The sequence below is a fragment of the Cupressus sempervirens genome, chromosome 6, assembly GCF_028749045.1.
Source record: "Cupressus sempervirens isolate cs-2001-9-10 chromosome 6, ASM2874904v1, whole genome shotgun sequence".
NCBI lineage: Eukaryota > Viridiplantae > Streptophyta > Pinopsida > Cupressales > Cupressaceae > Cupressus > Cupressus sempervirens.
Genome location: NC_143123.1, coordinates 45,277,743 through 45,304,803, shown reverse-complemented (window position 1 = coordinate 45,304,803; position 27,061 = coordinate 45,277,743).

Sequence of the window (27,061 nt, the reverse complement as noted above, 5' to 3'; positions counted from 1 at the left end):
GAAGGTATAGAGACACTGAGATGTGGAAAAAAATCCAAAAATTGAGGGAGAAAGTCACTGACTGAACTTAAGAGCTACTACAAGAAAAATAAGGAATAAAAAAAAGATGCAAGAGGTACTAAAAATTGGGAAGGGGAAGTTCCTTCCCACAAAGCAATGAGGTTAACAACCTGGAATGTTAGGAGACTAAATGCCCCTAACAAGAAGCGCTTTCTTGAGCACAATTTAACCCTCTTTGAGTCAGAAATTATTTTAATACAAGAAACTAAGTTAATTAAAGATGAGGGAGATTATCTAAGTAAGAAACTTGGATTTTGGAAATCTGATATGGTACAATCTACAGGGACTTCAAGAGGCATTGACATAATCCATGACCCTAAAAAGATAGATTTTAGTAGGGTGGTATTAAATAACAACTGGATGGGAGGGGTGGGATCAAAAGTTTTAGAAGTGATATTCAATTGGTACTCGAATATATATGGACCAACCCCAAAAAAAGGTAAGAGAACATTATGGAATGAAATCAACATCTTTATGGAAAACAATCATACAAATAAATTTTGTTTATAGGGGATTTTAATGCCCTTTTAAACTTGGGGGATAAATATGGAGGACCATAAATAATAACACAGGTGATGAAAAATTTCTAAGAATGGTTCACGAGGGAAAACTTAATAGATATCCCACTGACTAATGGGTTATATAGATGGAATAACAAAAAGTGGGGTTTTTTTCACATAGCAGAAAGGCTGTACATATTCGGATTCAAAGGAGATCTAAGTACATTCAATTATGCTAATCATTCTAAAATCTTACCTAACATTGGATTAGATAATTTCCTAGTTAGACTAGATATAAAAGAACAACAAAAACCCTCAAGAAATCCTTTAAATGTGAGAAAATGTGGTTTCTAGATGATACTTTCATGAAAAATATAATGCAATGGTAGCAAAAAGGCAAGTTTGAAGGGTCCAAGATGTTATAATTTGTATATAAATTGAAACTATTAAAATAAAACATATTAAAGTGGAATAAAAATCAGGTTAACAATATTTTAAAAGAGAAATTGGATAATGAAGATGAACTAAAAAAGCTTAATGAAGAAGTAATAAAAAATAGAATAGATAATGGCAAATATATAAGAGAAAATGAATTACTTGCAAAACAAGAAACCTTATTAGCAAAAGAAGAAATATACTGGAAACAAAAATCACCAGAGCCCTAGTTATTAGAAGGTGATTGAAATACAAATTTTTCCATAACAACACTATTAATAACAAGAATATCAATAAAGTAATAAAAGTTAAGGATAACGAAGGAAATATGATGAAAAACCCAACCCAAATAGCAAAAGTATTTGTAACTATTACAAAGATATCCTTAATAACTTAAAAAGTTTGAATTTAATAGCTCAAAACATAATGAAAAGTACAATATCTAAAGAGGATAATAAATTATTAAATAAGGCATTCTCATTAGAAGAAATTAAAGAAGCTCTTTTCAGCCTAAATTTGGATAAATTTCTAGGCCTTGATGGCTTTCAAGCCTTTTTCTTTAGAAAATGCTGGGACATCTTAGGAAATGACTTATGGAAAGCCATCGAAGCCACTAGAAATTCATGATCTCTCTTAATTGAGATCAATAATATATTTTACGCTTTAACCCCTAAGAAATCTAATCATGAGGAACCTAGGGATTTACTACAGATAGCATTGTGCAATACAATATATAAAATCCTAGCTAAAGCATTAGCTAACAGACTTAAAGTTGTTTTACCAGTGGCAATTTGATAATGATGGTTGGTTGTCTTTTGAAGATATGGTTGGCAATCTGACAATTAATACTTTTTTGACTTTTATAAGGGAGATTTAGATGGCTTAGCTTTGAACTCGAAGTATGATTATATTTATCTTACTAATGGGTCTTTGGGTTTTCAAGATTTTTAGCCAAAATCTTTTAAGGCTCTTGGATATGTAAAAATATTTTCTGTAGTATTGTATGTATAGGGTTATGATCCCGGGGTTTCTTTCTAGTTCTTCAATGGGGGAGCCCATTCAATCAGTTTATTAATAATATATATGGTGGCTTGTCCACTTTTGTTTAAAAAGAAAAAGAGCATTAGAAGAAAAAATATGCTTTGTACCAAGTAGATCAATCCTTGATGGAATTATTATAATCAAAAAAATTGTACATTTCACTTAGATCAACAAGGAAGCCTATATGCTAATGAAACTGCATATAAAAAAAACATATGATATAGTGGACTAAAGATTTCTATTTAAAACTTAGAAGTCTTTGGGTTTTTACATCAATGGATAAACCTTATTTTCAACTATATTGCAACTCCCAAAATCTCACTTCTCATTAATGGCACTCTCGAAGGATGTTTTACTATATCAAGAGGGATATGACAAGGTGATCCAATTTCACCTTTCTTACTCATCATAATGGCTGAGGCTTTTGATAGAGCAATTAATTAGTCTTAGACAAAGATGAAAATAAAAGGAATTACAAAAATTGAAGAGTTACCTAATATTGCTTATCAATAGTTCACAGACGAGACCATTCTTCCAAGAGAAAGTACAATGGAAAGAGAAAGTCATTGGCTAAACTTAAGAGCTGCTATAAGAAAAATAAAGAATAAAAAAAAGATACAAGATGTACTAAAAATTGGGAAGGGTAAGTTCCTTCCCAAAGAGAAATGAGGTTACCAACATGGAATGTTAGGGGACTAAATACCCCTAACAAGAAGTGCTTTCTTGAGCACAATTTAACCCTCTTTGAGTCAGGAATTATTTTAATACAACAAACTAAGTTAAATAAAGATGAGGGAGATTATCTAAGTAAGAAACTTGGATTATGGAATATGATATGGTAGAATCTATAGGGGCTTTAGGAGGCATAGGCATAATCCAGGACCCTAGAAAGATAGATTTTAGTAGGATGGTATTAAATAACAACTGGATGGGGGGTGGATCAATTTTTTTAGAAGTGACATTCAATTGATACTCATAAATATATATGGACCAACCCCAATAAAAGATAAGAGAGCATTATGGAATGAAATCAACACCTTTATGGAAAATAATCATACAAATAAATTTTATTTAGAGGGAATTTTAATGCCCTTTTAAAATTGGAGGATAAATATGGAGGATGAAAAATAATAACACAGGTGACGACGAATTTCCTAGAATGGTTCATGAGGGAAAACCTAATACATATCCTATTGATTAATGAGTTATATAGATGGAATAACAGAAAAGTCAGGTTTTTGTCACATAGCAGAGAGGTTGGATAGATTCGTATTCAAAAGAGATCTATGTACATTCAATAATGCTAATCATTCTACAATCTTACCTAACATTGGATCAAATCATTTCCTAGTCAGACTAGAGATAAAAGAACAAAAAAACCCTCAATAAATCCTTTCAAATATGAGAAAATGTGATTTCTAGATGACAAGTTCATGAAAAACATAAAGCAATGGTAGCAAAAAGGCAAATTTGAAGGGTCCAAGATGTTCTATTTTGTATCTAAATTAAAGATATTAAAGTGGAATATAAATTAGTTTAACAATATTTTTAAAGAGAAATTGGATAATGAAGATGAACTAAAAAAGTTCAATGAAGAAGTAATAAAAATTAGAATGGATAATGGAAAATATATAAGAGAAAAGAAACTAGTCAGAAAACAAGAAACCTTATTAACGAAAGAAGAAATGAATTGGAAACAAAAATCACCATAGATCTGGTTATCAAAAGGTGATTGAAATACAAAATTTTTCCATAACAACACTATTAATAACAAGAATATCAATAGAATAACAAAAATTAAGGATAATGAAGGAAATATGATGAAAAACCCAACACAAATAGTAGAAGTATTGTGAATCTTACAAGGATATCCTTAATAAATTCAAAAGTTTGAATTTAACAACTCAAAACACAATGAAAAGTACAATATCAAAGTTAATATCTAAAGAGGATAATAAATTTTTAAATAAGGCATTCTCATTAGAAGAAATTAAAGAAGCTCATTTCAACCTAAATCTGGATAAATGTTTGGGCCTCAATGGCTTTCAAGCCTTTTTCTTTAAAAACTGCTGGGATATGTTAGGAAATGACTTATGGAAAGCCATAAAAGACACTATAAATTCATGATCTCTCTTAATTGAGATCAATAATATATTTTTTCTCTTTAAACCCTAAGAAATCTAATCACGAGGAACCTAGGGATTTAGGACTAATAGCATTGTGCAATACAATATATAAAATCTTGTCTAAAGCATTAGCTAACATACTTAAAATAGTTTTACCAAAATTAACATTTGAAGAACTAACATGCTTTGTACCAAGTACATCAATCCTTGATGGAATTATTATAGTTTACAAAATTGTACATTTCACTCAAATCAACAAGGAAGCCTTTATGCTAATGAAACTGCATATACAAAAAGCATACGATAAAGTGGATTGGAGATTTCTATGTAAAACTTTAGAAGTCTTTTGGTTTTCATGTCAATGGATAAACCTTATTTTCAATTGTATTACAACTCCAAAAATCTTGCTTCTCATTAATGGCACTCTCAAAGGATGTTTTAGTATATCAAGAGGGATAAGACAAGGTGATCCAATTTCACTTTTCTTACTCATCATAATGGTTGAGGCTTTTGATGGAGCAATTAAAAAGTCTCAGACAAAGATGAAAATAAAAGGAGTTACAAAAATTGAAGAATTACCTTATATTGCTCATCAACAATTCATAGACTATACCATTCTTCTAGGAGAAAGTACAATGGAAGAAGCACAAAATTTCAAACAAATAATAAAAACATATATGGAAACATCAGGGCAAGTGGTAAATGCTGAACAATCAAAGTTTTTTTTCCTGAATACACAACTTGATATGATCTACAATGTAATGAGATACATAAGACTCTCACCCCTATAAATATCCAGGAATAAAGTTGGAAAAAGAAGCCATAGAAAGTAAATCTTGAAATCCAATCATAGAAAAATTGGGTAAAAAAATAGAAAGCTAGAAAGGAAAATGGCTAGCAAAGGCCATATGAGCAACTAAGATAAAATTGGTGTTATTTGCCTTTTTAACATATCAAATGTCTTACTTACCACTTATCAAAGGTATTAAAAGGAAATTAGACAACAAGGTAATAACTTTTTTTTTGGAAAGGGATAAAAGACAAAAAAATAAGCAATGTGGATAATATATATAGACCTAAAGAACTAAGAGGATTAGGAATTAATAACCCGAGTTGGAAAAATGAAGCTCTTGGAGCAAAACTAGTTTGGAGAATGTATCATAAAAAGGAAAACAAATGGACAAAAATTCTTTACCATAAATACCTAAATAGTACAAATCCTTTATCTTTGTTTCAAACCAAAAACTTGCCTAAAGAATCCAAAACATAGAATCTTATGATGCAATGTCATTCTCTTATTTGTAATAACTTAACATGGGACATAGGCCAAGGTAAGGAAGCATATTTTAATAAGACTCATTGGATGAGCTTCCACCTTCGAATAGTTAAAACATACCTCCAAATATTAAAAACACATTAACTAATATATGGGGAAGTATGTAACATATTATAAACAAATAATAAACAAAGATCGAAATGAACAGTTAAAGTGGAAATCTGTAGATGAGATAAACTTCAACAAATAAGAAATACTACTGTATGAGCAATTTATCAATCAAAGACAAAGAAATCATAAAGAAAGAAATGATAGATTAATTTGGGGAGCTCCCAAAAATGGGATATATAGTGTCAAGAAGGGATATTAAATGATTATTAGCTCCCAAAGATGGGATAAGATAGATATCCCTCTCAACCTATGTTGGGATCCAATATGTTTTCCTAAAGCATGCATCTTCCCATGGGCTGCAATGCAAAAAAGAATCTTCACTATAGATAGGTTTACTAAAATGGGATCCAAGGGGCCATCAAGATGTCCACTATGAAAAAGCATTTAGAGACGACTAGATATATATTATTTCAATGCTACTCTACCTGAAAATGTTGGCAATGGTCATGTCAGAAACTCAACTAGAAAACAACATTGAAAACCTATGGAATCATTTAAAAAGCTAGCATAAACACATACATTCCAAGATTTGTAATAATTTTCGAAAAATGCCTCCTTTGATCCTCTTGTTGACCCTAAAGGAAATCTTAGTATTTTATTTTAGCACAAAACACTTAGTCATTCATAAGTTAGAGTTGTTCGGTCAACACTGCAACTGAGCCACAATCACGACCAAGCTACAAAGAGAAGAAATGCACAAGTTCAATACATGTCAAACAATCAATAGCTGCCAAGCATGCAATGGTTGCCAAGCTAGCCAAGAAGAAACAAATCATATAAGTCGAGCAATATAGAGAGACAATGTTTAAATTTGAGCATAGTATATGTTAAGGATCAGTAGGAAGAAACAAGCACGATTGAGAGTTAGAGGTTATATATGCCAAGTTATGTAGTTTGTGTATATGAGTTTGAAATGATGCAAAATCTTGTGTAAACCATTTTTGTCAAGCATGTAACATGTTTCTTTGATCAAGGTGAAGATCAAGGAGATGATTACACTTGTAATTCTATATTACTAATCCCTATGCAGTATGAAGAACCAATTAAAATATTGGAAAGTTTAAGCGAGAAAAAAGATGAATGAGAATTGTTGATTTTGATCTAGAAGTTTCTTAAGATGACTATTTAAGCAAGGTTTCATGCCTGAATTGAGAGAGAGTATCATTGTGAGTTGAAGGAATTTTTGTATGCGAAGCTAAAGGAAAACCAATGAGTTGTGAAGGACTAAGGCAATTGAGTAGTGTAGTGAGGAGTTATTATAAATCAATCACAATGAGGTGATTTGTTATTGGAAAGAGAATATCTATTATCAGTAATTAGTGCTGACCAAAGGATCAAGGAACTGTTACATTCTATTCAGTGTATTAGTTGAATCTCTTAATAGAGTGGTCATAACAAACGTATCATAAATATCCTAACAAAGTACTCACTTAATTGTAAAGTTCAATTCCTTTTGTAAAGGTAGACTAAAAAACTTGTATAATTTCAATAGAGAAGATCCCTCATAGGGTAGATCCATTAGAAGTGATCAAAATAGTAGCCTTAACGTGCACTTTGTTACTGCAGTAATGCAGATTTTGTGGGTGCCATCTTTTCTACAGTTTTACCTTCACCTTGGAGGGTTTCTGCTTTACCAAATCTTATGTGAAGTGTTGTTTACTTGTTTATGCATTTTGGTTCATGCTAGTAGATGTTATTACATAATGTTTCATGATTAAGGTCAATGAGGATTTGGTGAATTATGTTTAGTATGGTTTATGTTTGAAGTGATGAAAGTTTTTGGAGATCCCGATTCACCCCCCTCTCAGCAACTCACTTTACCATTAGATTTCCAACACTGGGAAATATGGATGGAAAGAAACATAAGAATATTTGTTAATGAAGAAATTACAATATCCTCTTTTCTTAACAAAGTAGAAGCTAGTATAACAAAAGTAACGAACAATGACCTCCAAAATTTAGTCAAAGAAGAGGCATTTTTGTATTGGGATGTAAAAATGCATAAACACCGGAGCAACCTAATTAACCCATCAATGATCTACACTAAAAAAAAAAAAAAAGAGAGAATTGTAAATGGGAACCATCACCAATAGGATGGGCATAAATAAACTTTGATGGAGCATCTTGAGGTAATCCTAAAAATGCATGTATTGGTTGTATCATACACCTAGAGAAGGGTCCTGGATTATAAAATGTGCCAAATTTTTAGGGGAAACTTTGAACAATTTAGCAAAGTTAGAAGCCTTATCTTAAGGATTAAAACTTAGTTTGGAACTGGGTATAAAAATGTTAATCATTGAAGGGGACTAGCAAATAATTTTAAATGCTATAAGGAAAAAAAGTGCTTCTAATTGGAAACTAAATTCCAAACTAAAATATGTTTTAATGTTGATTGAAAATTTTGAGGAAATTAGAATTAAACATATATATCAAGAAGGGAATGAAGAAACAAACAAATTAGTTAACATATGCGTAGATGGTGAAGATCTCTTTATTAAAAATGGTTAAGTAATTATAAATACATAGAGGATAAATAACAAAAATATTTAATTATATTATTATTTGTCCTCTTTTAACCTATCCTAGTGTAATTGGTTTAGGAAAAGATCAATAAGGGGCATATTGGGTACTGAGATCTTTGCCATTTTTCATGTACTCCATCTATTGGTTTTATCCTTTCCCTTTCCCCTTTTTGAGATCTATTTTTCCTTCTAACTTTTCCCTAAATTTATCTTTTTGCTGGTATGTACAAATTTTCATTTCCTTCATTTCCTATACCTTAAACTATATATCATATTTTCCTACTTACTACTCTCCCCCTATTGGTCTTCTGTTTGTTGTTCTCATCCCATATCCTAGTAGGCTATGTTTTCAGCATATTTTCTCTTCCCTTATCCCTTTTTTTTGGCTTCTTTATTTGTTTTCTAAGTAAAATTAAGAAAAGTATCTTTTGAATGTAATCGAATGTGCTCCATCAAACAAAAAACCAAATCATCAATAGGACAATAGAAATAGGTTCCAAAAAAACTTTCTCTCATTTCATATTTCACAGTAATCTACCATCTATAAATAGGAAAGGTCAAAAATGGACAAGATGACTATAAAACAACCAATGCATAATGTCATCAAGAAATCTTATTGAGTTTTGAGTAAAATGTAAACTGCATCAATCAATACATAAGAACAATTATGAATTCGTACATCCGATTTTGTATATAAATCCTGTTTACATTATATTCAACATTATGTATGAAAACTGGCTGAAATAATGAAAGGTTTCTCTCAAACACATGTATTCAAAATTACTTCAGTAAGTAGATATAAAAAATTTGTGTGTGTGTGTGTGTGTGTGTGTGTGTGTGTATATATATATATATATATATATATATCTTGATTAGTAACACTATGGAGAAAGCACTCACAATACAACATGATATTTTATGGTGAGAAGCACTAAGGTAATAAGTTCTTGTTCTAAATTTAATAAGAGTTAGTAACTGAGATAAAATAACTCTTAAAAAGAAACATCCAATGTTAATCATAATTGACAAACATGGTATATAAATAAATACTAGTGGCAGAATGCCGCAGGAGAAAAGAGTTGTATGGAAAGATTAAAAAACAACATAAGTGTTAAGTAAGATGAATAATATCCTATTATATAACCAACCCAAACTTTCAATATTAAGCAAAAATCTTCAGCAAGCACGACCTGTATGTAGATTCAAATCAAATAGGAATTAGATGACCCAAGGAACTTATAAATCAGACCAATTTTATAACCTAACTTTGAAGCTCAGACTTCAAAATAAAAAAACATTCATAGGAAAAGGACACTTTACTAGATTGTCAAGCATATTAACATACATAATTAGAAAGCCTGAAGGAAACATATAAATCCAAAAATGGTCATACTAGAATATCAAAACATTAGATGACCAATCTCAAAATAGGAGGGAGGTCTCTTGGTCTAAATAAGCTAAAATGAAACATAATTCAAATGCAAAACAACTGAATATGATTAGATAATGATTCAGAATGAAATGTAAAGATGTCCACATTGGTTCCCCAAGCAGCTAACAAATATTGATTACAAATTACAAGACTAAATAAAGAACTACAAATTACAAAATCTAATAATGCTTAAGAATTATTGACATACTATACCAATATTAGTAATAATATTAATATAGAATTGAGAAAATATTATATAAATTAAAGCAATCATTATATTAATGGAGGAACATCAAAACATTATATCTATTAATAATAACATACAAGCATGTCATCCTTAACATCAATAAAGATACTCATATAACTAGGGACAGTAATCCTATGATTCCTATATTGTAGCTTGTTAATTGGAATTTGAAGACTAACTCTTAATCGTGAGTTTGAAGTGTATCTAAAACTCCAGGGACACATAAAGTGAAAGGAATATAGGAATTTAACAACAAAAGAAGATAAATCAATAAGATGACATCAGACTAGAAAAAGCCTTTGAAAAATAAAATCAATTATACTTCAAAGAATGTAATCAATCTTACATAAATATTTTTTGAAAACCCAACTTAAGGGTCCTATTAAATGTATATATCAACGTTGTAAAGGAAGGCATGCCTTCCTCAGTCCCAAATTGTTAAGGGGCATCTATATACCTTCTCGAAACTAAATAAGGAAAGAAATGATGTAAAAATGCTCTTAAATTGATTCAGATATAAGGGATGGTATGCCCTCTCAAAGGCCTTTGTAATGATACAAAGACAAATTTAACATGTAAACAAGACATAACATGTCTTGTGCAATACTGAGGGATTTCTTCCCCGTTCTTTCCCCACTAGTGCCTGCACTTTGAAAGGGGATAAAATTTTTGTAAAGTATTTTGAATATAATATATAGGGCATATAACCTCTTACCGATAAAAAAAAGTAAAATAAAAATTTAACATATTTTAAATGGACTTAAAAATATTATTTATTTATATTTAATTTATGATAGATGCAGAAAAAAAGAAGATAAAAAAACTAAAATAATTATAAAAACTAGAAACTAAAACTAAACTAGTTAAAGAAATTAAAAATTAAACTAATCTAAAATTAATTTTAAAAACATAAAATTAAATCAATTAAAAAAATTAAAAAATCAAAACAATAACTAAAATAACATGAAAAAAATTAAAAATTATAAAATTATAAAAACTAAAAATGAAACCAACTTAAAAATAAACTAAAATATTTTTTAAAACAAAAAGAAGAACCAATCTAAAAAAACTAAAATCAAATTTGAATATTTTAAAAGAAAACATATCGAAATCATATAATAATTTGAAAAAAAACATACCCCAAAAAATGTAGCATATTCATCACCTTCGTATCTTCTAGGTTTTACCATTCCAAAATGCAAAGCTTTGAGCTTCATTGTCCAAAAAACACTATTGTTATAGCTTTACCCACCATTACTTTGTTCCCATCTTAGGGTGCAATCGTGTGAGGGGGGCTACATGGTCTATTTTTATGGAGCTAGTGGCCACATGAAGTGCAAAAAAAGGTTTGCTATAGGACTAATTAGAATCTTCTCCTTAAAAATAGTAACCCTTACTTTTTAGGGTGTAGATTTGAACCGGTGGAAATGGTGGGGGGCTAGAAATTGCCCCGCCAACTTAGACTTTATTTTTCTGCCAATCGTCAATCATAAAATAATTTATAATTTTTATCAATTAATTTTTTAAACATTGTTATTTATTTAATAAGTGAGTGAATATGTTTAATAATTTTTTTTAATGAGACCACCAACTTCCATAAATCATGGGGCTTAATTTTTTTAAAGAATAAATTCTACTAAAAAAATCATGAGATCTCCCACTTCAAAAAGTCCGAAGAATCTCAAGAAGCACTTGGTGATTTTTTTAGAAGCCCCCTATTTTTTTTGGAAACTCCCTCTATAAGAATTCACCCTTAGTAGCTCAAAATACCAAGCATACGTGCAACCCATTTCCACACAAAGTCCTTGTTTATCTCGACATCACCGGTTGCACATCTTCTCTATTTTCCATTTCCAACGATTTGAGCTAAAAATCCCTTATTTTTCTCTTGAAATCCTCCAATGCCACCCATCTTTCCCATAAACACTTCTCCTTATCCACAAGGTGTGACCAACAGATGAGGGGAATAAACTCAAACTCTTTCACTTTTTATGGGTCCTCAATTCCCTTCAACCCATCAAAACCCTGACCTGGGATCACCCACTTGAAAATATGATCTATTCCTAGACACATATCCTTAGTGAGCAAAGTCTACCAACACCCAGTTGATAATCAATGCATCATCTACAAGTTCCAACACCCACCCAAGCATCATGTTGATAGTCAATATTGATGCAATACACGTGCTTCGTTGTGAAAAACTCATATGAGGTAGCTTCAACAGATTTTAAAAATGCCTTATCCTTATAGTGACACATTAGCTTGAGCTTCTACATCTTCACATTACCAAAGAAGGCTTGTTGTTGTGTTGTTATGAGAAGGGTGAACACGATCTCCATCCTCACTATCACACCCATACTAGAGACACTGATGCAGGTGCATAAATGGGGGGATAGGCTGTAATTGCCAAAGAGTTGCAATGAATAAATAAATGATCTGTAACCTATTTATATGGTATGGTTAGAATAGTTTAGGATTAAGTTTTGATATTCTTAAATACAAGAGGGTAAGGTCAATTCATTTTAAGCCTAAGATAGTTTATTTTCAGATATAAAACAAGGCATTTTCTCTAACTTCAAGATAGAGTAGAGAAGAGAGAGAATAGTTTGTTGAATGTAAGTTAATTTGGTGTGTGAAATATTTTTTGATTTCGTTGTATAAAATTCCTTTTAGTGTGCATGGTTTGGGAGCTACATAGTTTCTTTTTGTGATATATTGCACCATTTTTGGTATCGCAACCGAAAGATTCTTGCCTATGGTGCCATTAATTATTTATAAGTGCATTGTCCCAAAAAATATTGTGACTATGAGAAGAGAGAATGTGTAAAATATTGGATGAAATTCTACATAGAGAAACCATAGCTGTTGAGCTAGTATTAATGAGGAAATTTTTCTATTGGAATGAATTCTCTGATTAGGAGTTGCAATAGAAAGTTGTGTGAAAGATAAATTTCCTATGTGATTCTTTCAACATTCATTGAAAATATCTTGTTTACTATTGCTAGCTTTTATATGTAATTGTTAGAGTAAGTTATTTATTACTCTAGGTGCTTTAGCTCTCTTAGGTGCATATAATTAATATCTTATATTAATTATATTGTGCAAACCTAGTTTTCTTTCCTTAGGGTTTCCTTTTTAGGGTTTCGTGATTCCTTTTATAAGGATTCACCTCTTTGTATTTTTTCATTCACTTATTGGATCATAACAGAGATTGCTCTTTGCATGTCCATCAAATGTCTCTGGCCTTTTGGCCTCCATGATTTTTTCTTGCTTCTGTTCTTTTCTTTTTCCATGTGACAGGGTTATGCATGCAAGTGTTCTTGGGAGATTAGTTTTTCACCTAATCTAACATGGTATCAGAGCCATCTTGCTACTCGTTGTTTGTGTTTTGTTGAAGTGTTTTAGAAGCAGGAGGTTTCAAGGGTTTCAGAAGCTTTTTATGTGGATTTAGGAGGGACCTTTGTTTTTGGTCACTTTGGGCTCAAACAGACATCACCGTTGCATTCAGAACACCCAAAAATCCTAGAGTCCATATAAAACTTGTCCATTTTGGACAGCATTGCTCTGAGGCAATTTTTTTTGGTTTTTAGTGCTGTACGGGCACAAAAATTGAGAAAAAATATTTAAAAAATCATTTTAAAAATGATTTTTGCATTTTTTTTAACGCAGCCAATGTTTTTTTTAAAGGTGCCACCGACAGCGCCTCCAGTGTACCCACACTTTGCTCGCCACTATTGCGCTCATCGCAGAGCTCATCACCACTCACCTGCAGAGTCACCGCTGCTCCACTGGCCTCCTTCAACGTCCGTCGCCCCGCAGGCCTCCTCCACTAGCTTTTCCTCGCCTTGCTCTGCCCTGCCGGCCTGGCTGGTTTTTAAGCCCCGTGGCAGTCACATGGGTGATTGGGAGCCCTAGATCTAGCCCCTTGCGTGTGCCATGCGCCCAGGGGCTCTTTTTTTAAGCCCCAGGGGCTCTAAATTGTTCTTGTAGAGCCTTTCTAACCCTCTCGCACTATTTTTGCTCTATTTGGAGCATACGGGGGTCTTTTTTGGACTTCTTTATATCGTCGAAAAGCTCTTTCTGATCCCTTCCTGGTTATGGAGGTTAGGTTTTTTGGCTTTACTATTTTGACAATGTTTTTTTCTGTCAACGGTGATTTTTTTTTTGCCTTTCGGGAGCCATTTCTCACTCATCTGAACTCTTTTTTGGGCTGACTAGATATTGTTGGAAAGCTAGTTCTGTGATTTATTCAGTTGCAGAGGTCTTTTATCCAAATTTTTCTCCAAGTTCTTTCTCTTCCGAGTTTTGCACTTTCACACTCTTGCGGATTACTTGGATTCTACAGGTCTTGGGATCTCTTCTTCTATTCTTTTGGTTCACTCTTCTTTTTTACTTCTGAGCATTATATGCTTCTCTTCTATTGCATTGTTTTTTCTGTAAACACATTGAGATAAAGTGCTTTCTTTTGCATATCTGGGATCTTGTACACCTTGTGTTTGTTTATACTCGCACTCAATTATAAAATGCCATGGGGGGTCATGATGTTTTGCCTTTTGTGCTCATCCACCTTTGTCAAGTGAATGTTTCTTCCATGACATTAGCCCATGATGTGTGTTGGTGACATCGCCCTTTATCCTGTGCTTGTACTTCTATTGCACTATTGGTGTTCTTGATTTTTCTTCTTGCAAATGTTTTTGGCATTGCATTTTAGTGTTCTTGTCACCCCCCTCCCTGTTCAGCATTATGGGGCGGGGGGGGGGGGTTCACCTGTTGGCTCTGTTTCTTCCTTGGTTCGGTTGAGTGATCTACATATTTAGTTTTTGTTCCTATCTACTAGGTGAATGCAGTGGCTAGGCACCTATGCATTTTGGTGAGATGGTTCATCTACTATATAGACACTCATTCATTCCTACTTTTGGAGGTCACCTCTTCGATTGATTAGCTCTTTAGACTTTGTCTTCTCTACCTGGTCATGCACTATTTCAGTGGGGGTTCCAACAGTTTCTTCTGACAGTGTTTGCAACTTCATGCTTCAGAGATGCTTCGTGCTCTTTCCTTGTTTTCTCCTTTGTCTCCTGTTTACAAAAATTTCCTTGTTTTGGGTACCTGATCAGGCCTTGTTGTCAGGACCCATTTTCTTGCTTTCATAGCTTTGCTAGGTTAGCTTCCTCCTAAGCTTCGCTTAAGGGGGGGTATTAGAGTAAGTTATTTGTTACTCTAGGTGCTTTAGCTCTCTTAGGTGCATATAATTAATATCTTATATTAATTATATTGTGCAAACCTAGTTTTCTTTCCTTAGGGTTTCCTTTTTAGGGTTTCGTGATATCTTTTATAAGGATTCATCTCTTTGTATTTTTCCATTCACTTATTGGATCATAACAAAGATTGCTCTTTGCATGTCCATAAGATGTCTCTGGCCTTTTGGCCTCCATGATTTTTTCTTGCTTCTGTTCTTTGCTTTTTCCATGTGATAGGGTTATGCATGTAGGTGTTCTTGGGAGATTAGTTTTTCACCTAATCTAATAGTAATTTCTAATTGTTTGTTTGGCTGAGACTAGTTTTTAAAAAAATGTACTGGCTTGCTTCTATAATCTTGTGGAAATGACTGATTTCATAACAGTAGTCAGATTGGTTCCTTATGTCACTAGTTAGTTAGAATATTCAAAATAAATGAGAGCGAGGTGGGTGAATTAGTTATCCTCAGGTCCAGATGTACCAATTCAACTTTTAACAACTTCAAACAACTTAATCAATCTCATAAAATCACTTGGTCAATATAGAAACTTATCAACAACTTAACTTATTCATTCATCACTAGATCTTTGATCAGTATATGCTGACTAACAAAAATAAACAACAGTAAATAACATGCATCACAAAACAACATTCACACATATATGACACTGGGATTGAAATTGGAAGCCCAATTTTGGAAAAACCACCAAGTAACATCCTACCAATTTTCACTCTTCTGAAGTGAGCTCAATTAAGAGCCAACCTTGTTGAAGGTTACACAATATTCTATTAGGTGTGATCCTATTAAAGAATTTTATTGCCACAATGGTTAGAAAGTAACAACTAGGCTTGATCTATCAAGATACAACTCATTTTGCAAATTTAGATCTCCATTTAGGTCAATTGCTAGTTCATTGACTAGAATTTGTTATACTCTTCATCTTTGATATGCTTGGCGACCCTTCAAGCAATCACACTTCACCAATCTTCTCACTTTTCTTTTGCTACTCTGTTCTTCATAGGTTCTTCAAAAATTCACTAATCAACAATGAACCAACCAACCTAAAACATCTATTGTCCCTCCTTAAATAGGTAGCTTTGATATTTTTTCACTTAAACATCACTGTAGATCTTATGGTTTGATCATATTCATTAAATCTATCCATCATTTTGTCCTTCTTCTTGCTTTATACTTCTAGAAACTTCTCCTTGAATCCTCACCTTAGATTTCTTTAACAAACTTAATTCATGCATTAAATATACCAATTCATCAATCCTTATCATTTACACATTTTGACCAATCTGAAAATGCAATCATTTCGGCCTTAAATCTTGATTCTTTCACAAATTGTTAAAATGATGATACTCAGTCATCACTATGTTCTTCTTCTCGCTCATCAATATGCCCCCATTATTAGGGTTAGTTTGGGACAAGTAATACCTACAAAATAATGGTTAGAATCATAATAATAACAAACTAACTATATTATTCTACCCTCTAATTTAACCCCAATCTTAAGGACATCTCTAGATTAGGCTTCTTAGCTCATAGCTACCTCACCATCTTCTCGAGAGTGCACCCCTTAAGATTCTTCTTGGATGGAGATCCTCATCCAAGTTCAATCACATATGCATATGTTAAGAACATCAAAATATTTTGGCACATTGATTCTCAACCATGGTGGACAATGGAGATCTTAATATCTCACATGCTCCACACTTTGAGTCCACATTGACTCTCAACCATGGTAGACAATGGAGATCTTAAATATCTCACATGCTCCATACTTAGAGTCTTATTAATCTTCATTGTGTTAACCTCATTAGCTAACACAATATTATCCACAAGTATGATTCATTAATATAAATAAATTTATAAACATAATTAAAAAAATATAATCTATAAACATACCTTTCTTACCTTCTTCTTTTCTTGGTCCATGTGGCTGTATCCATAGTTGACCCTTCAATGAATTTTTCCTTCCAAATGATCTCAACTCTATATTTTCTTTCCAAAATTATTCCTTTTCTAATTATAAGGAATGGACAATATACATATTTTTCCTTCTTTTCCAAGAGTCACAACCTTTCATAATACAAATCCTTTGAAAATTCACAACACTTCATGGTTATAATCCTTTTGAAAAGTCACAACACTTTATAATTAAAATCCTTTGGAAAAGTTCCAATACTTTATAATTGAAATATTTTTGAAGAGTCACATCTATTCATAATTATGAACCTTTCAAAGGTTCACATCCTTTCAATATCATTGATACTGTTTCAAAAAGTCACTTCCTTATTTTCTTCATATTACTCTCCTCTTCTATTTTTCCTTTTTGAATTCCTATCCTCTCTTCTTTTTCCCTTTCTCTTAAATAAACTCTTTTCCCTTTTTATATCTTAATTTTAAGGAGTCACGTCTATTTTTAAAACATCTCTTGACTTTTCATTAGATTTAGTTAATTTATATTATTCTATGTTATATTATTTATTTACTTATTTATGGTTATTATTATTTGTTATTAAATTCTATTTAGAAAGTTAACATACTTTCTACAACATTGTCTCTTGTATATAATTTTATTCTTTATTTACTCATTAAATTTTTATTATTTAAAATATCATACTAAAAAGAAACGGTGCTTCCTTTTTCTGCTCCACCTACGGGTAGGGCTTCTACTGCTCCTCCAATTTATCGAAAGGGGTGCGTCTGGTAGGGTTTTAATGATAATAATTTTAGTCATGTGTAGAATAATGATGAGTGCAACAAAACGTGGGGTGTTTCAAAGGGAAATAAGCTCCACACAACAAAAAAATGCAATCGTCAACATGGAGATGTTACTCTGCAAGGTTCAAATGATCCACCACAAAACTAATGTTTGAATGGAGGGTGGGTGGGTGGACCAAGCTGATAGCAAGCTTGGAAGAAGGTGGGTACTCATTTAGAGACAATGGAAATTAGGGATGCCAACATTAATAGTGAAGGGCTGAGTGGTGAGGGAATTAGGGTTTCCGAGAAACCGTGCATGAGGGGGGAGATTTTATCAAACTCCAGAATGATAGGCATATTGTGGTGGATATAGTAGAGGAAGTGCACCATAATATCAAATTTATTTCTACATTGGGATTGATTGGGCATTTTAGGGGGTTTTGGCCTAGCTTGAATGAACTTCATTTTTGGATCTCTAAGATTTGGGAGCCTATCTTGGAAGGATATGTCCAGATTTATCCATGTGCGAGAGGGTTCTTCATTATGGTATTTGAGAAGGCTGAAGTCTTGACAAAGATATTATGCAATGCCATTTGGAGCTGGAAGCAAAAGTTCCCTTTGATGTTGAAACCATGACACCCTACTTTCTGTCCATTGACTGAGACTTCTGACATGATTCCATTATGGGTACACCTATTGGAATTCTTTTAGAATAACTGAGAGGTGGGGTGAATCAGTTATTCAAGGTCCATATGTACAAATAAAACTTTTCTCACAATTCAGTGAATCCATAAAACATTCATACCCATGCATGCATTCATTGTGTATAACTAAAACTTATATGTTACTGTCACATCAATTTGCAGAAATATAAAGTTTGAAACACAACACACTCATCAACACATTTGAAATAATGATTTAACGTGGAAATCCAATTTGGCACTAACATGCTACTCCTTTTTCACTCTTTTGAAGTGATGCCCTTTGAAAGGCCAACCCTGTTAAAGGTTACAGTGTATACCCAGTTAAGGGATTTCAATCACCTAGTTAAAAGTGAGCCTTGTTAGAGGACTTTAGGCCATTCACTTAGAATGCTACCCTATTAAAGGATTTTCCAATTATTGTTAAGTCAATCTTACTCCAAAGGATTTACCCTAGATTGATACAATTGTTAGAAAGTAACAATAGAGCTTTGATCTGATACAAATTACAACTTCACTTGCAGATTAAAAATCTTTTTTCAATCCTCAATTCTTCTTGGCTTCCATTCTTTGCTGCTTTGACAACTTTTTCACCCTTCAAGCATTCATCTTCTTAAGCCTTCTTGCTTAGTACGCCATTGCAGACACTTCTCTTGGGTCACTTGATGAAGTAAAACCCCTTTCTTCTTCTCCTTCTTAGTTTCTTGTACCAAACTCTCTAACTCTCTTTGCTTCATGACTAGAAATTCCTATATACAGGAAATTAGAACATTTTCTTACTCATTATCCATCATTTAAATTAGGGTTTTGGATGGATTAGGTAGAATACAATGTATCTACCCCATATCTTGTCTTCTCTAGAAACTTCTTTTGGAATCCATTTGAATTCACCTCCAAAAACATTTACATAAGACTTTGTGCCATTAGCTCATCAATCTTATCTTCCTCTTGGTTCACAAGTTCCAAGAAAATAAATGTGTCAACTTTTATTTGGAGAATCTTCAATCTTTGTCATAATGCAATAGCTCAAAATTATCAATCTTCTGATGCTCGACACATACTATGTCACTAGACATCAATTGTAAAATCACTCGGCATCAACTAGATTTTACTGGTGCTTGACATCAACTAAAATTTACTAGGTATCTACTGTCTTGCTTGACATCCACTAGAATTTTCTTTCACTTGGCTCCAACTGACTTTTTGCTTGGCTTGAACTAACTTTTCTCGGCACCTACTATCCACTTGGTCAAGCTTGGTAGATGAGCTTTGTTTAACCTATTCTTCTAAATTTTCTAGTGTAGCTAGCCATTTTGTAACCTTAAGTAGATCATCAATACATCACGTTATCATTGTCTTAGCCGATCCTTGTACTTCATTACATAATCATAACTCAACCTCTCCTCTAGGTACTTTTGTTACATCTTGTTGATCAAATCCTTCTCATCAATCAACTAAGTGATATCACTTGAAACATATAAGCAATTGCCTTACTAGAAAATAGCAGGTTTGACATCAGTGATAAAACAATGATTGAAATGCATAATAATCTCCCTTATAACAATCTTTCTAATCAATGATCTTTTCAATCAGATTTCAACAATCTCCCTCTTTGATATTGATGGCAAACCAAACTGATCAACCAAGTCAATAAAATGATGAACATCTTGTTCAACTAAATTAACTAGGTTAAAACAATAAGACAATACCAAAAAGAAAACTTGTATTGAAATTTCTCCCTCTATCATCAACTTCCATCTTTTGATTAGGTTACAAAATATAACTCCCTTTGAGTTCCTTCCTATGCCTCTCTTTCATACTGCATTGATCAGAAAAATATCTCCATATGATATTGATCCTTTTAATTCTCTAATCAATTTCTCCCTCTTAGTTTTGAACCTTTCTCTGATTGCTTTCTCCCTCTTTCTTTCTTGATCTACTGATGATGAACTTTCTCCATTATTCCTCTTGCATCTTGATTAGTTTAATGTACTTTCTCCCTCTTTGACAACAATGCCAAAGATATATACCGAATACTTGACATCTTTAGTATATGTAGATATAGTTTTTTGCAAGTTCTTCAATTTCTCCCTTTGTCACCTTTCTTGTGATTGATTTGTAGTTCTAGTTCTATGATTACTTTAGGTAGTTCCTAAAGTAAGATCCACTACATCAATTTGTATTATATGAACATTAGCTTATTTGATGAAGGGCACTCCCTCTATCTCTTACATAGCCTTTGATAGGGTATCACCCCTAGTTTACCTCTTAGATACTCATAAGAATCCTTAGGTAATGCTTTTGTGAAGATATTAGCAATTTTCTCCTTTGTGCTAACATATTCCATCTTCACCTCTTTATCTTGAACCAATTCATTACATAATGATACTTGATTACAATGTGCTTTGTCTTTGTATGCATCACTAGATTTTTTGATATATTGATAGAACTTGTATTATCACAATAAAGTGTCATGGGTTCTATGATTTCTTCCTTCATTTCTTTGAGTAGCTTTTTGATCCATACAATGTTTGTGCAATTAATAGCAGCAACAACATATTCTGCTTTAGCAATAGATTGGGAAGTACAACTCTACTTCTTGCTAGTCCATGTAACTAGTCTTTTGCCTAAGAAGAATGCTCCTCTACTGGTGCTCTTTCTGTCATCAATGTTTCTAACCCAATCAACACCAGTGTAGGCTCTCAATTCAAACTTTTCATTCTTCTTATAGTATAAATCAAACTCTTCTATTCCTTTCAAGTATCTCATTATTCTCTTCACAACCATCAAGTGATTCTCTCTAGGATTAATAGAGAATCTTGCAACTATCCCCACAACTAATGCAATATCAAGTCTGCTATGTACTACATATTGCAATTTTCCAATCATGGATCTATACAATGTTTGATTTACCTCAGCTAAATCATCATTCTTTGATAGCTTGAGTCCTGTCACCATAGGTGTACTTACTGGTTTGGAATCCTCTAGTCCAAATGTCTTCAATATCTCTTTGAAATATTTTGATTGAGTGATATATAAACCATACTTCATCTAGTATACTTGTAATCCCACAAAGAATTTGTTCTCTCCAAACATTGACATTTCAGATTCTTGCTTCATCTAATTTGCAAAGTCCTTACACAAAGCATCTTGTCCTCCAAATATGTCATCATCAACAAATATTTCAGATAATAGTATACCTTTTTCCTTATCTATCTTCATGTATAGATTGCTATTATCATCAATCCTTTCAAATCCAATCTTTACAAGATAAGTATGAAGTCTCACATACCATGCTCTTGGTGTTTGCTTCAATCCATATAGTGCTTTATGCAGTCCACATACCATGTTCTTATTATTCTTATCAACAAACCCTCTAGCTATTCTATGTAGACTTCCTCTTCTAGTATGTCATTCAAAAATGCAGATTTAACATCCATCTAATAAACTTTGAAACCTTTGTATGCAACATAAGCAAGTAAAATTCTCACTCCTTCCATTCTTGCAATAGGAGCAAATGTCTCACCATAGTCAATTCCTTCTTTCTGTGCATATTCTTTGAAAACTAACCTTTCTTTGTTCCTTGTCACTTCACCATTCTCATCTAGCTTGTTTATGAATACCCATTTTGTGCCAATCACATTCTTGTCTTTTGGTCTAGGAACTAGACTCCATGTTTTATTCTTCTATATCTTCTGAATTTCTTCTTCCATAGCCTTGTACTAGTCATCATCTTCCAATGCATCTTTTATTATCTTAGTTTCCTTCATGTTTAACAAACATGATATACTTGTCAAACTATTTCTTGTCATTGGCCTTGCATCTTTGTCTCCAATGATTTGATCTACAGGATGATGTCTTTTGACTTATTTGGACAATCTTGTTTCAATTCTTGAAACTACATTTTGTCTCTCAGCTTTAGTGTCTCTATGTACATCTCTGTCAGGTATTTCAACATCTCTTTCATGTATACTAATATTAGAATCAGAATGTGCATTTTCTACATTCTGAAACTTGACATCTAAATGTAGCTCGGTTCTTGAATGCAACTCGGCATTCACAGGTTGTGACTCAATAGTTATTGAGGCTTGCTATTGGTTTGCAACTTGATTTGTAGCATCTTCTTCAATAAGCATTCCTTTGTAGAAGTACACAAATGATTTGTACTCTTTTGGTTCTTTCATAGGTTCAACCTCATGTACTTCTATAAATTAATCAAAATTCACATTTGCAATTTTCACAATTTTGTTAGTGTTAGTATTTAAAAACTTATAGGCTTTGCTTCTTGCAGAGTAACCAAGAAATACACCTTCTTCACTTTTTGCATCAAGCTTTCCATTCCTAACATCTTTAATAATATAAAATTTGCTTCCAAATACCTTAAAGTATTTCACATTAGGTGGATATCCATACCATAGTTCAAAAGGTGTTGAATGAGTACCTTTCTTGACTTGCATATGGTTCAAGGTATGTACATCAATACTTACAACTTCTCTGTAGTATTTTAGAGCAACATTCTTCTCCATCATAAGTGTTTTGGCACAATCCATTATAGACCTATTTCTTTTAGCAATTCCATTTTGTGTGAGGGGTCCTAGGTGCATATGTCTGTCTTTTGATTCGTCTGTCATTACAGAACATCTCAAAATTATTTGAAGTGAATTCTCCTCCTCTGTTTGATCTCAAGCATTTCATACTTTTACTTGTTTCTTTTTCAACTCTTTCCAAGTACCACTTAAGCATTTGAAAAGCATCAGATTTTTGCTTTAGAAACATGACTATCATCATCCTAGAGTAATCATCAACAAATAGCATTATGTACTTATCTCCTCTGTAGCTTTGCACTTCAATAGGCCCACACAAGTCATTATGAACAATCTCTAGTATTTCCTTAGAGGTATATGCTTTACTCTTAAAGCTTGACTTTGTCATTTTTCCTAGTTGACATTGTTTGCATACTATATTATCAGGTTTCTTCAACTTAGGCAAGCCTCTAACTCTTTTCATGTTACTGATACTAATCAAGTTATCAAAATTAACATGACATAATCTCTTGTTCCAAAGCCATACATCATCAAATTTTGCAATAAGACAAGTGGCATCCTCTATATCTAGATAGAACAAATTACTTCTAGTTTGATCACCTTTTCCAATCAAATTTCCATTTGTGTCATATATCTTGGCAGTTTTATTTTCAAACCCAACTTTGCATCCCAAATTATTTAATTGTGACACACTTAACAAGTTATAATTCAATCCTTCAGCATAGTAAGCATTGTCACATTAAATACCGTCTGTGTTTGATAGACCCTTTTCCTTTTATCAAACATGCTGCATCATTACCAAATTTTACACTATTTCCATCATAACAAGTTAAGGTAATGAACTTACTTGTCTCTAGTCATGTGATGTGAGCATCCACTATCAATGATCCATTCATCATTCTTGTTCACACAAGTCACAAGTGCAGTTGCCTCATCCTCATTAGATTTGTCCTTCATTGCAACATATACCACTTCATCATCATGTTCATCAGAGTCATGTTCATCAAAAATGTAGCATGACTTCTTTCCTTTGTCTCTATAGTCTCTGCCATCATCTTCTCTTCTGTTTTCCTTCTCTGTAGTTATTCTTCTATGTACATCTTGCAACAATATGACCAACTTCATTGCAATTGAAACAAATGATGGGTAACTTTCCTTTTCCTCTGTAAATTCTTCTTGCCAGTAGTGCTTCTGATTGTTCAATGTCTTCCTCATTTGTGTTGCTTTCACTGGATGCATATTTTATCTTTCTTCTCTTCTTCTTTTTCTTTACCTCCTCAAAATCCTTCAATAATAATTTATCTTTGAAACTTGTTTGAATACTCTCTAGTTTGTATGTACATAAAAGTGAGTCACACTTCTATAGACCCTTATATCCAAGATACTCTATGAATTAGAGAACTTAGATGGTGGCCTATAGCTTCCTATCCATGATGTGTGGGTTATGAAAATATGGCTCTCAAATGAACCAAACATGCAAATACATCACAAGGTACATCATGAAATGGAAGATTCAAAAATACAATGCAAGTAAATAATAAATGATATTCATGATATAAACAAGAATGATAGATTACAAAAACCCCTATTTAGACTAGGTGTGTTAAGATATATGCAATGAATTAAAACTACATGAATTTAAGCTAAAAGAATGAGACAAGAAGATAGAAGTTCTCCACGAGCAATGAGGTCTTCAATCTTGCAACATAACGGTAGCAAAGAGTGGATATAAGAAGATAGAAGTTCTCCACAAGCATAAGGGTCTTCAAATCCCGCAACATAATAATATCCAAAATTAGATGTCCTCAAGAGAGGAAGAGCCTCCATTTTAAATAAAAATGGATGGTTGAGATCAAATTTAGGGGACTCATGATCAAGGGTGGAGATTCATTCAAAGATGAGTGGATGGGTCCACTTTTGATTATTTAATTCAAAATGGAGGAGCATTTTTGAATTTTAAAATGAGCACTTTGAATATTAAAATGAGCAATTTGAATATTAAAATATTAAAATGAGCACTTTGATTTAAAAAATAGATTATGGATCCATTTTGAATAAAATATTAATTTCCACCCATTATGAATAAAATATTAATTTCTACCCATTATGAATAAAATATTAATTCCCACCCATTATGAATAAAATATTAATTTCTATCCATTATGAATAAAATATTAATTTCTATAAATCCATTATGAATAAAATATTCATAATGGAATTTAGGTCTCATTTTGAATATAAAATTCATTTTTGGAGATAAATGTCAATTTTCAATTTTTTTGAAATTAATATTCATGTGTATTTTTCAAATGGGTTGTAATAATTGATTTTATTCATTTTAATTCTCATCATGATAAAAATTCTCCATTTAGGATTTTGACCAATTTTGAGTGATTACAGTTTGCAGTTGTCAAAATTAGATAGCTCAAAAGCAGTGAGTCTACCTACTAGTCCTTCAAGGGTTAGATCATTTCCTAGTATACATCTTAACTCTTGGATTGTAGAAACTCTAATTGCATAAATAAGCAGTAATGTCCTCAATACTTTACTTAGCACAATATCATCATCTATTTTACCAGTAGCACCTTTTATTTCACTAACAACTTCTTTTATCGTAGCAACATATTGAGCAATATTCTCACCTTCTTCCATTCTCATGTCATCAAACTTACCTCTGAGACTCTTTGACTTGGCTCTTTGAACATTTTTTCTCCTACATAGATGGTGGCCAGAGTATCTCACATCTTCTTTGCAGTGTCGCATCCTTTGATATCATCAAATTCATCATAGCTTAGGGTAGAGACAATCTCCAACATCGCCTGATTATGTTCTTTCTTTTTCTTCATATCTTCAGTAGTTAGGGCTCTTGTTGGATCAATATGTTCCACTAAAATGGAAGATTGTGAATGATCTCCAAGTCCTCCAAGGTGTAGCTTCATTAAACTTTGCCATGCAGGAAAGTTATCTTTGTTGAGCTTAGGTACTTCTCTTTTTGACATCTTGATCTTTGTGCTTCTAGTACCTTAAAACTAATCCTCTTAAGTAGATGGATCTGATACCAATTTTTGGAATTCTTTTAGAATAACTAAGGGGGGGGGGGGGGGGGGGGTGTGAATCAGTTATTCAAGGTCTAGATGTACAAATAAAACTTTTCTCACAATTTAGTGAACCCATAAAATATTCATCCATGCATGCATTCATTGTGTACAACTAAAACTTATATGTTACTACCAAATCAATTTGCAAAAATATAAGACATGAAACACAACACACTCATCACCACATTTGACACAATGATTTAATGTGGAAACCTAATTTGGGAAAAATCACTACCATTATGCTACTCATTTTTCACTCTTCTAAAGTGATGCACTGTGAAAGGCCAACCATGTTAAAGGTTACAATACACACTGTTAAATGTGACCTAGTTAAGGGGTTTTAATCACCCTATTAAAAGTAAGCCTTGTTAGAGGACTTTAGGCCATTCACTTGGAATGCCACCCTATTAAAGGATTTTCCAATGACTGTTAAGTCAACCTTACTCCAAAGGATTTACCCTAGACTGGTACAATTGTTAGAAAGAAACAATAGAGCTTTGATCTGATACAACTTACAACTTCACTTGTAGATTACAGATCTCTATTCAGTCATCAATTCTACTTGGCTTCTATTCTTTGCAACTTTGATAGCTTGTTCACCCTTCAAGCATTCATCTTCTTAAGCCTTCTTTCTTAGTATGTCATTGCAGATGATTCTCTTGGGTCACTTGATGAAGCAAAACCCCTTTCTTCTTCTCCTTCTTAGGTTCTCATACCAAAATCTCTAACTCTCTTTGCTTCATGGCCAAACATTCCTATAAATAGAAAATTAGAACATTTTCCCACTCATTATCCATCATCTAAATTAGGGTTTTGGATGGATTAGGTAGGATACAATGTATCTACCCCATATCTTGTCTTCTCTAGAAACTTCTTTTAGAACCCATTTGAATTCACCTGCAAAATGGTTTACATAAGATTTTGTGCCACCAACTCATTAATCTCATCTTCCTCCTGGTT